This window comes from Ornithorhynchus anatinus, chromosome 9 (assembly GCF_004115215.2).
Source record: "Ornithorhynchus anatinus isolate Pmale09 chromosome 9, mOrnAna1.pri.v4, whole genome shotgun sequence".
NCBI lineage: Eukaryota > Metazoa > Chordata > Mammalia > Monotremata > Ornithorhynchidae > Ornithorhynchus > Ornithorhynchus anatinus.
Genome location: NC_041736.1, coordinates 57345547 through 57357799, shown reverse-complemented (window position 1 = coordinate 57357799; position 12253 = coordinate 57345547). Strand labels below are relative to the sequence as shown.

General features: G+C 43.7%; 1 protein-coding gene across 3 annotated transcripts in view; it reads right to left on the bottom strand.

The window, feature by feature from the left end:
* RTN4 (reticulon 4) overlaps nucleotides 1-3390 on the bottom strand; it is a 72345-nt gene extending 68955 nt beyond the window's left edge. For 2 of the 3 annotated variants that reach the window (XM_029071723.2, XM_029071724.2), the window contains exon 1: nucleotides 3243-3387. The gene's annotated coding sequence lies outside the window, so the exon portion shown is untranslated. Of the gene's footprint in view, nucleotides 1-3242 lie in introns of all 3 variants that reach the window. The other variant, XM_029071720.2, reaches the window with a different exon arrangement.
* Between the last annotated feature and the right edge of the window lie 8863 nt (nucleotides 3391-12253).

Genomic DNA, 12253 nt, shown 5'->3' with positions numbered 1-12253 from the left:
AAATCGGGGATTCACTGACATCAACTGCGCTGTGTGCACCTGGAGGTGTTCTATCCTCACAGCAGGCGTTCAGTAAATAGCACTGATTGATCAGTTGGTTCCAGCACCCCAGAAGGTGTGCTGAGGTGGGAACTCCAAGAACTGTGGGCACAGCACTGTAGTAAGCATTTATTATAATTATTACTACCACTACTAACAATAATCGTATTTATTAAGCACTTACAATGAACCAGACACTGTACTAAGCACCAGGATGGATACAAACAAATCAAATTGGACACAGTCCCTGTCCCATATAGGGCTCACAGTCTCAAACCTCATTTTATTCTTGAGCTAACTGAGGCACAGAGAAGTGAAATGACTTAATAATAATAATGTTGGTATTTGTTAAGCGCTTACTTGTGCAGAGCACTGTTCTAAGCACTGGGGGAGATACAGGGTAATCAGGTTGTCCCACGTGAGGCTCACAGTCTTAATCCCCATTTTACAGATGAGGGAACTGAGGCACAGAGAAGTTAAGTGACTCGCCCACAGTCACACAGCTGACAAGTGGCAGAGCCGGGAGTCGAACTCATGACCTCTGACTCCGAAGCCCAGGCTCTTTTCCACTGAGCCACGCTGCTTCCACTGACTTGCCTAAGGTCACACGACAGACAAGTGGCAGAGCTGGTTTTAGAAATCATGACCTTCTGACTCTCAGGCCCAGGCTCTATCCACTATATCCTGCTGCTTGGAAGAGTTGGTAAATACATTCCCTGCCCACAGTGAGTTTACAACCTAAAAGGGCAGCCAGACATTTATATAAATAATTTATGATATATAATTGCTGCAGTGAATGGGTAAATATCAAATGTCCAAAGATTGGCATTCGATTGGCGTAATCGCCTACACATAACCCTACTGCCAAAGGATATGCTCTCTCCAGCCTGGGGCATCTGAGTATGCTTCAGAGCCACTAGAGTAAATTTTCCATCAGCCACATACCAACAGGAGCCCAACAGCACGAAAACAAACCTAACCGCGGGTTCAGCTGCTGCCCAAAACAAGCTTAGAAAGGTTGGTGAGGACCAGAAAGCTCTATCCGGAAAATTCTATGGTCTAGTCGATGTTTTTAATATCATTATCATTATCATCATCACTATTATATGTACATTAACCTTTACTAATAATTGTTATTATTCGTAATGAGAATTTCTTGAGAAGAAGCCTGGCCTGGTGGCTAGAGCTCAGGCTTGGGAGGCAGAAGGACCTGGGTTCTAATCTCGGCTCCGCCACGTGCCTGCTGTGACCTTGGGCAAGTCACTTCACTTCCCTGCACCTCAGTTACCTCATCTGGAAAATGGGGATTAAGAGTGCGAGCTCCATGAGGAAGAGGGACTCTGTCCAACCTTATTCATTTGTATCTACCCTATAGTTTAGGAATAGTGCTTGGTACACAGTGCTTAATAAGTGCCGTAATAATAATAATGATTATGGATTACAGAAAATCATTCTTAAGAGCAAGTGCAGAGGTAGCCTGGCCACGCCCCGTATCTAATCTGAGGTGGAGGATTTACAAGAAACAAAACTGCTTCCAGGTATCTCTTAATTGGTTTCTATTTTCCTTGGCCATGCAGGCAAACAGTGTTGTGTGCATTTCTAGCTTTAACAGGCACAAGCCACTAGTCCAGCAAAAATTCAGGTGGAAACTGCATCTGTAGCTAATATGCGTCCTGACCTCTAACTGAAAAAGGAGAGCCAAGAGGCACAAGCGGCTACAAGAAATCAATCAGTGGTATTTACTGAGTGCTTCCTATAGTGCACCATACTAAGTGCTTGGAAGAGTACAACCCAAACTAATTAAACCCACAAAAATGGGGGTTAGAAAAACTCACCTCCAAAATAACTGTCTTCCTTTCTCCATCACTTGGAATGCATCTCAAAATTCTCCTTTCTTTTTTTCCATTTTTACCAGCACATAGGGTTTAAAAGGGCCACTTTGGATTTCAAATCCCCTGGGCATGCTTTCTGTTGTCTTGACAGATTTCCAAATGTTTTGTTTTGCTGTCTGTCTCCCCCTTTTAGACTAGGACCCCATTGTTTGGGAGGGATTGTCTCTATCTGTTGCCAAATTGTACATTCCAAGTGCTTAGTACAGTGCTCTGCACACAGTAAGCACTCAATAAATACAATTGAATGAGTGATAGATTGTAAACCCCTCGTGACACAGGGACTGAATCTGATCTAATAACTTGTTGTGGGCAGGGATGTTTCTGTTTGTCGTTATAGTGTAGTCTCCCAAGCGCTTAGTAGAGTGCTTTACACACAGTAAGCGCTCAATAAATACAACTGAATGAATGAATAACAACAAAGTGCTGCTCCAATGTGTAGCGCATAGTAAGCTTTTAATAAGTGCCATTATCATTATTATTCCTGAGCTGGATTTTCTAGGTATTAGGGAGATACTAAGCTATATAACAGCTGAGCCCAAACTTCCAGAAGTCAAGATTTACAGTTTTCTCTGTTTGTTCTCATATTTCATGCAGTTCAACCCCCTTCCCCCTCCCCTCACCCACACACACCTCTATTTACCTTCCAGGAGGGAAATAGAAGGAATTAAGGATGTAAACAAAGCACTGAAAAGACTGAATCAATCAACCAATGTCAGTGATATTTATTGAGCGCTTACTATGTGAAGAAGCCTGAATCTATCACCTGAGAGATTCTTATTCATTTATTCATTCGTTCGTTCAATCGTTCAATCGTATTTATTCAGTGCTCACTATGTGCAGAGCACTGTACTAAGCGCTTGGGAGCATAGAAAATAACAATTAATAGACGCATTCCCTGCCCACAACGATCTTACAGTCTGTGGGGGTGGGGTGGGGGGAAGACAACTAATATCAATAAATAAATTACAGATAATATACATTAAGTGCTGTGAGGCTGGGAGAGGGGACGAATAAAGGGAGCAGGTCAAGGTGACACAGAAGAGAGATTCACAGCCACCTTAATAATAATGATGGTATTTGTTAAGCGCTTACTATGTGCCAAGCACTGTTCTAAGTGCTGAGCACTGCTCTAAGCGCTGAGTAATGAATAGGGACTGCCATTTCCTCTCTGCCTTACTTCTCTTAATCCTCTGCTGGCATTTGATAAATCAAAGCACACTTTTGAACAATCACATATTTTTGAAGTTAGATTCCTACCTCAACATCACCTCCGCTATGACCCTGAATCAAATAGACAAGGTGGTAACTTACCCTAGAGAGACCCTGTTTTCCCTAAATGATCTTGGCTTCTTGAAAGCATCAAAATCATTGCCTCATCAGGAAAACTCAAGATCCACGCCATTTCCTTATGTCTGGTGGTCTTCCCTTTTGCCTCCCTCTCTCCGTTCTCCCACAAAATGGAAAATGGACACCTTGTCCCAGTAATCAGCTATACAGAACAAAAATGGCTGAGGGGAATATTTCCCTAATGACTTCATCCAAGGTCACCTGCAAGAGGACACTGGGAAAGACCCTGTTCGCTGTGTTTCTAATCAGACTTGGCAGTTCACTGGTGTCCAGGATGGGGAGAGAGCTGATAAACCCTAGAAGGTCACTAACACATTCAACTTCCATCCCTCCTGGCCCCTCCCTGATATATTTATTTTTGCCTTCCTCTGCACTTGTGTATATACATATATATGCCTGGGCAAGTCATTTCACTCCTCAGTTCCCTCATCTGTAAAATGGGGATTGAGCCTGTGAGCCCCACGTGGGACAGGGACTGTGTCCAACCTGATTTGCTTGGATCCACCCCAGTGCTTAGTAGAGTGCCTGGAACATAGTAAGCGCTTAAAAAATACCACAATTATTATATGCTTAAATATATTATTTATAGGCTTAGCTCAGTGGAAAGAGCCCGGGCTTGGGAGTCAAAGGACAAGGGTTCGAATCCCGGCTCCGCCCCTTGTCAGCTGTGTGACTTTGAGAAAGTCACTTCACTTCTCTGTGCCTCAGTTACCTCATCTGTAAAATGGGGATTAAGACTGTGAGCCCCGCATGGGACAGCCTGATCACCTTGCATCCTCCCCAGCATTTAGAACAGTGCTTTGCACCTAGTAGGTGCTTAACAAATGCCATCATTATTTATTATTATTACTTTATATATGTATGCATATTCAACTGAACAGTTAATCATTTACTGTGTGCCTGTTGGTACATATTTTAATGTCTGTCCCGCTTGTTAAAGTGTAACCTCCTTGAGGACTGAGAGTATGCCTTGTGCTTCTACGTTGTACTTTCCCAAGCATTTAATAGCATATTGTATCTAGTGGGTGCTCAATAAATACTGTTTTACTATTACTACCCGCTCAACTATAAGCTCGTTGAGGGCAGTGAAGGTGTCCCTTATAAGTGTCACGTATAAACGCTATGTACTATTATTATTATAGAAGCTACATGGTTAAGTGGAAAGAACTCGGGCTTGGGAGTCAGAGGTCGTGGGTTCTAATTCTGCCTCTGCCACTTGTCAACTATGTGACTTTGGGTCTACAATCTAGCAGCCTGGCCTAATGGATAGAGCACAGGCCTGGGAGTCAGAAGGACCTGGGTTCTAATCCAGCTATGCCACGTGTCTGCTATGTGATCTTAGGCAAGTCACTTCACTTCTCTGGGCCTCAGTCCCCTCATCTGTAATATCCCTTCATTCATTCAATGGTATTTACTGAGTGCTTACTGTGTGCAGAGCACTGTACTAAGCATCTGGGAGAGTAAAAAAGAATTAATAGGCATGCTTCTTGCCCTCAAAGGGCCTACAATCTAGCAGCCTGGCCTAGTGGATAGAGCACAGGCCTGGGAGTCTGAAGGACCTGGGTTCTAACCCAGCGCGGGCCATTTGTCTGCTATGAGATCTTGGGCAAGTCACTTTACTTCTCTGGGCCTCAGTTCTCTCATCTGTAAAATCCATTCATTCATTCAATGGTATTTACTGAGCGCTTACCGTGTGCAGAGCATTGTACTGTTTGGGACACAGTCCCTTTGTCTAACCTGATTAACTTGTATCTACCCAAGTGCTTAGAACACTACTTGGCACAGAGTAAGTGCTTAACCAATACCATTATTATTACTGAGACAAATGACTGGAAGGAGGACAAAGAGAATGGAAAGATGGATATGTGGATGAGTGCTTAAATTATGGAGAATGTAATTAGAGAAGCACGGAGGTGCTGCTATTTTTCAGTGAGTAAGCTCTTTTCATGCACACTATGGTTAAGCTGGGACTATATTGAGAGCTCAACATGAAGTGATTGGAAATTCCTTAAGTATTCTCGGATGGCATTATTTCAGGAGATGTCGGTCATTAATTTAGCATTCTCGAAAAGAAACATCTCTCCTTGTGATAGGGCCTTTTGAGCTCTTCATTTTTTCATGCTGCGTCATAAAGAAAGAGTGACCTTGTTTTAGCACTTCTCGGCTCCTTGTTTTGCAGAAGGTTGGAAAATCGCAGCCATGTCAAATGCATTTTGTCATTCCATTCCTATTTAAGCTTGCCCATGCAAAGCAGCCATTGGGTTGTACTTTCCTTCACAAGCTTTCAAAGTGAGTAATGGTCATGTTTCCCAATTCAGACGCGTGACTGAATTGGGCAAGGCTCAGCAAGGCTCTGGTTCGAAGGCAAGAATGTCACCAGTGGAATGGAAAAATCCCCCAACCCACCTAAAAACAGTGCCAAGGTTGATTTCAAGCCAGAACAAAGAGAGATTCAACTAGAAGTGTGTTAAGCTAAAGAATAGTTAATAAAATCGGTCAATATTTAGTGTCTGTCTCCTCCTCTAGACTGTAAGCTCCTTATCTACCAACTCTCTTGTACTCTCCCAAGCGCTTAGGATAGTGCTGCACACAGCTTTATTGATTGATCGATCGATTGAATATTGAGAACCTAGACTGTATGCTCATTTTGGGCAGAGAACTTATCTATCAAGGTTGTTATATTGTACTCTCATGTTATATTGAGCCTCACGTGGGACAACCCGATTACCCTGTATCTACCCCAGTGCTTAGAACAGTGCTCTGCACATAGTAAACGCTTAGCAAATACCAACATTATATATATACACATATATATGTATATATATATATGTGTATATATATAATAAAGATATAAATAAATAAATAATCGAGTGAATGAATGAATGAATGGATGAATGAACAAAGGGTTGGGAGTTGAGATGTTATTATCCCCAAATGACAAGTTGCCCCGCTACTCAAAAAGCAAGTTCTCTCAGATTAAAACAGACATTTCTAAATGTCATCTGGTCTTTAACCTGTTTCTAATTCAATGTTCCTCCCAGAGGAGCAAACTTTGCTCACCGTGGCCCAGGAAAATTCGACTTCCAACCATCCAAGAGCCCTGAAAGGTCAATCAGTCAATCAGTGGTATTTATTGAGCACTTACCATGTGCAGGACACTGTACTAAGCGCTTGGGAGAGTACAATGCAACAATATAACAGAGTGGGTAGACACTTTCCCTGCCCACAATGAGCTTACAGTCTAGAGGGGTAGAAAGGCATTAATAGGAATCAATTAATTAATCAATTGTATTTAATTATGGATATTTTCATAAGTGCTATGGGCCTGAGGGAGGGGTGAATAAAGGGAGTAAATCAGGGTGATGCCAAAGGGAGTAGGAAAAGAGCTTCCATCCAGTGCTTTGAGGGTTTTTTAATGGTATTCATTAAGCATTTACTCTTTGCCAGGCACTATACTAAGTCCTGGGGTAGATACAAGCTAATCAGGTTGGCCACAGTCCATGTCCCACACAGGGCTCACAGTCTTAATCCCCATTTTCCAGATGAGGTAACTGAGGCCAGAGAAGCAAATAAATTTGCCCAAGGTCACACAGCAGACTAGTGGCAGAGCTGGAATTTGGACTCAGGTCCTCTGACTCCCAGGCCCAGGGTCTATCCACTAGGCCACGCTGCTTCTTATATGTCTCGTACGGTTGCCATAAGGGGTGGCTCACTTCATTTTTAACACCATTCTGGATGTTCCTTCTCTGAAATTTGTCTTTTGGGGTCAAAATCAACACTGTAGTAGCACTGAATGTACTCAGCAGGATTTCCCTGGGGTACTGAGCTGGGCTTTTTTTTTTCTTTTCTAATTCTTGCATCTCATTTGATACAAAATCTAGAATTACATTTCATCCATATGCCGATGAGGCACGGTTATATTTAAAAACCAACCCTAAAGTTCCATCTGTCACATCTGTCCTGTTCATGCCTTTCTTGAACTAATGCCAAGATTCACACATCTTAGAACACTTCCTATAAATCTGGCCAAACAAAACAGGGCTATTACCATACTCGAGTCTCTAAACTCCAGTGTCAACCTTTTTGCACTGGTCTTCTTAGAGAGTTCGATCAATGGTATTTTCAATCAGCGGCATTTATTGAGCACTTATAGTGTGCAGAGCACTATAGTAAGCAAATGCCAATTAGATGGTAGTCCAGTTGGATAGGAGTCCAATGTTTGTGCAGCGAGACTAATACAATAATAATAATAATATTTGTTAAGTGCTTACAAGATAACTGGGTTGGACACAGTCCCTGTCCCACACAGGGCTCACAGTCTTAATCCCCATTTTACAGATGAGTTAACTGAGGCCCAGAGCAGTGAAGTGACTTACCCAAGGTCACACAGCAGACAAGTGGCAGAGCAGGGATTAGAACCCATGACCTTCTGACTCCCAAGCCTATGCTATATCCATGCTGCTTCTCTGACAGAACTATTCTATCATCTTTGTTCACTTTGCACCATGCGATAAGGCAGCCTTATATACTTTCTAGGGGGTAAATCCTATCTATCAATAAATCCTATTTATTAAAGGCGGTAGACCTGTTCCCTGCCCACATGGGACATAGGTTGTGAACGCTTCAAGGGAGATGGTCCAAGTCTAATTCCCACTTATACATTCCTTCCCAGTGCTTAGTGCAGTGCTCTGCACACAGTAAGCTCTTAGTAAATACTAATGTTACTATTAATCGATCAATCAATCATATTTATTGAGCATTTACTGTGTGCAGACCACTGTATTTAGAGCTTGGGAGAATATAATCATATAACAAACAGATACATTCCCCGACCACAGGGAGCTTACAGTCTAGAAGGGGAGGTAGTCATTAATATAAATAAATTATGGATACGGACTAAGTGCTATGGGGCTGATGGGGTAGAAATAAAGACAGAAAATCTAGGCGACGCAGAAAGGAATGGAGAACCATCCCCGGAACTTGCATATATTTTTTTTTTTACATTTTACTTATTTTATTATTTTATTAACAAGGCCTAATAACCTTCCTGTTTCACTAAGCAAGGGGAACACAAACCCGAACTGGGATTTTCCCCCGAACTCCCTATTTCTACACCTGAGCCCACACCTCCTATATCTTGGTCTTGGCCCTGAGTTCATACCCATTTTTGGCATTTACATACATAGGTATAGTCAGTTGAATAATAATAATGATGATGGTAATTTTTAGGCTCCTTCTATGCACCAGGCACCGTACTAAGCGCTGGGGTGGATACAAGCAAAATGGGTTGGACCCAGTCCCTGCCCCACAGGGGGCTCACAGTCTTAATCCCCATTTTACAGATGAGAGAAGTGAGGCCCAGAGAAGCAGAGTGACTTGCCCAGGGCCACACACTAGACATGTGGAGGAGTGGGGATATTCAGCTATTTATTCAGGCTCTTCATCCTACCCTATTTGTGCTACTCTCTCTTATACTCTGGTTCAGTCTGACTTCCCCATTAGATCGTCAGCTCCTTGAGAGCAGGGAACAGGTGTTTTGCTAAGAGAAGCAGCGTGGCTCAGTGGAAAGAGAACGGGCTTTGGAGTCAGGGGTCATGGGTTCGAATCCCAGATCCACCACTTGTCAGCTGTGTGACTGTGGGCAAGTCACTTAACTTCTCTGTGCCTCAGTGACCTCAACTGTAAAATGGGGATGAAGACTGGGAGCCCCATGTGGGACAACCTGATTCCCTTGTGTCTACCCAGCACTTAGAACAGTGCTCTGCACATAGTAAGCGCATAACAAATACCAACATTATTATTATTCTGTTAAACTCTCCCAAGCACTTGGTGACTGTGTTTCACCCTCAATAGGCACTCAATAAATACCTCAGATGGATCGATCCTTTGACCGACTGACTAGAAGACGGTCTCCACGCTCCTGGTCCCAGAGGAATGTACGCAATGCAGACGACGCAATTTCTCTTTGGCGTTTCAGTCGGAGGGATTAGTGCCCGGGACTCTGGCCAGTGGCCCAAATTCCACTGGCGAGATGGTAACCGACTCTGAACCAAGCGAGCACGGCCAGGCTGCCTTGTTTGTTACCTGGTAGTCTGTCAGGCTCACCCCGAGCCTCCAGGAACTTCCTCGTCTAATCCCAAAAAGGCTCGAGAAGCCGTTATCAATCCATCGACTGGATTTACTGAGTGCACAGTACAACAGAGTTGATTCTATTTATTGCTATCTTGATTCTATTTATTGCCATTGTTCTTGTCTGTCCGTCTCCCCCCATTAGACCATAAGCCCGTCAAAGGGCAGGGACTGTCTCTGTTACCGATTTATATATTCCAAGCGCTTAGTACAGTGCTCTGCACATAGTAAGCGCTCAATAAATACTATTTAATGAATGAATGAATGATAGATTGCCTGCCCACCACAAGATTAGTGAAAGCACTACTCCTCCAAGAGGTCTTCCCAGACTGAGCAGTTTTCCTCATCTCCCACTCCCTTCTGTGTCATCCTGACTTGTTCCCCTTGCTCTTCCCCCAGTCCAGCCCCACAGCACTTACGTACTTTATTCTGTCATTTTATTTATTTATATTGATGTCTGTCTCCCCCAGTCTACACTGTGAGCTCACTGAGAAGCAGCGTGGCTCAGTGGAAAGAGCCCGGGCTTGGGAGCCAGAGGTCATGGGTTCGAATCCCGGCTCTGCCACTTGTCAGCTGTGTGACTGTGGGCAAGTCACTTCATTTCTCTGGGCCCCAGTTCCCTCATCTGTAAAATGGGGATTAACTGGGAGCCTCACGCGGGACAACCTGATTACCCTGTATCTCCCCCAGCGCTTAGAACAGTGCTCGGCACATAGTAAGCGCTTAACAAATACCAACATTATTACTGTGGGCAGGGAATGTGTCTGTTTATTCTTGTATTGTACTCCCTCCAGAGCTTAGTTCAGGGCTCTGCACACATTAAGCCCTCAGTAAATACGATTGAAGGAATGAACGCATGAGCTTACAGTCTAGAGGGGGAGACAGGCATTCATATAAATAAATAAATTATGGATGTGTACACAAGTGCCGTGGGGCTGAAACAGTACTGCCTAGTAGATAGGCCTCTAGACCGTAAGCTCGTTGTGGCCAGGGAATGCGTCTGTTTATACTGCTTAGTACAGTGCCCCGCACACAGTAAGCACTAGGCTGTAAGCCCACTGTGGGCAGGGATTGTCTCTCTTTATTGCTGCATTGTACTTTCCAAGCGCTTAGTACAGTGCTCTGCACACAGTAAGCGCTCAGTAAATACGATTGAATGAAAGAATGGTTATTTTGTATTCTCCCTACTGTTTAGTACAGTGCTCTACCCACAGTAAGCACTCAATAAATATGATTGAATGAATGATAGAGCACGGGCCTGGGAGCCAGAAGGACCTGGGTTCTAAACTACTGTGTGACTTTAGGCAAGTCACGCAACTTCTCTGTGCCTTAGTTACTTCATCTGTAAAATGCCAATGAAGACTGTGAGCCCCATGTGGGACATGGATTGTGTCCAACCTGACTACCTTGTATCTACCCCAGTTCAATCATTCAATCGCATTTATTGAGCGCTTACTGTGTGCAGAGCACTGTACTAAGTGCTTGGAAAGTACAATTCAGCACCAAATAGAGACGATCCCTGCCCACAGCGGGCTCACAGTTTAGAAGCGGGGAGACAGACATCAAAACAAGTAAACAGGTATCCAGTGCTTAGACTGGTGTCTGGAACACAGTAGGGGCTTAACAAGTATCATAAAAAAAGGGGGGCAAATTCATGGGCAAGGGAGAAAGGAAAATGAGGATCTAATCAGGGAAGGCCTCTTGGAGGAGATGTGCCTTCAGTAGGGCTTTGAAGGTGGGGAGAGTGATGGTCTGTCAGATATGAAGTCAGCCTGAGAGATCTCTCGAAGCCGGATCTCAGCACCAACTAAGTTCACTGGCTATTTAATAATAATAATAATGTTGGTATTTGTTAAGCATTTACTATGTGCAGAGCACTGTTCTAAGCACTGGGGAAGATACAGGGTAATCGGGTTGTCCCACGTGAGGCTCACAGTTAATCCCCATTTTACAGATGACTGTAAAATGACGCACTGACGCACAGAGAAGTGAAGTGACTTGCCCACAGTCACACAGCTGACAAGTGGCAGAGCCGGGATTTGAACCTATGACCTCTGACTCCCACGCCCGGGCTCTTTCCACTGAGCCACGCTTTGCAGCACCTCTCTCAACAGGTACACGTCTGTGTGACTTCCAGTAATTATTACATCAGTCGCATTGACAGGATGCAATTCCCTGATTAGAACAGTGGTAAGCGCTTAGTATGCTGCTTTGCACAGAGTAAGCACTCGATAAATACGATTAAATGAATAGATATGCCCCGGGTGTCACAATTCTGAACTCAACTTATTTCTTATTTTGTTTTCTTTTAGCGGCCGTGCACCAGAGACCGTTTAACCCTACCGAAGAGCTTCGATAAAATTTTGGCCCGGAAAGCTTTTTTCCCAAATGAAACCAGTTCCAGAATCAACAGAAGTGGAAGTTCGAGAGGCTGTTGCTTATTAAGAAATTTACAGAAATCAAAAGTAGTCATGGCTAGGGATGTTGCTGAAGGCTGAATACGTTTCCTGGATTAAAGATCTCGTAAAAATGAAAGTCAATATTAACATAGCACCCGACAAGGTGATAACCAGTTAAACCAGACTTCAGAGGCTCCAGAAAACTTTAAATATCAAGGCTCTGGAATGCCAGGACACACAACTGCTCCTCCACCTCTCCCTTCCCATCCCCACAGCACTGTACTCGTCCGCTCAACTGTATATATTTCCATTACCCTATTTATTTTGTTAATGAATTGTACATCGCTTCGATTCTATTTAGTTGCCATTGTTTTTACGTGATGTTCTTCCCCTCGACTCTATTCATTGCCATTGTTCTCGTCTGTCCGTCTTCCCCGATTAGACCGT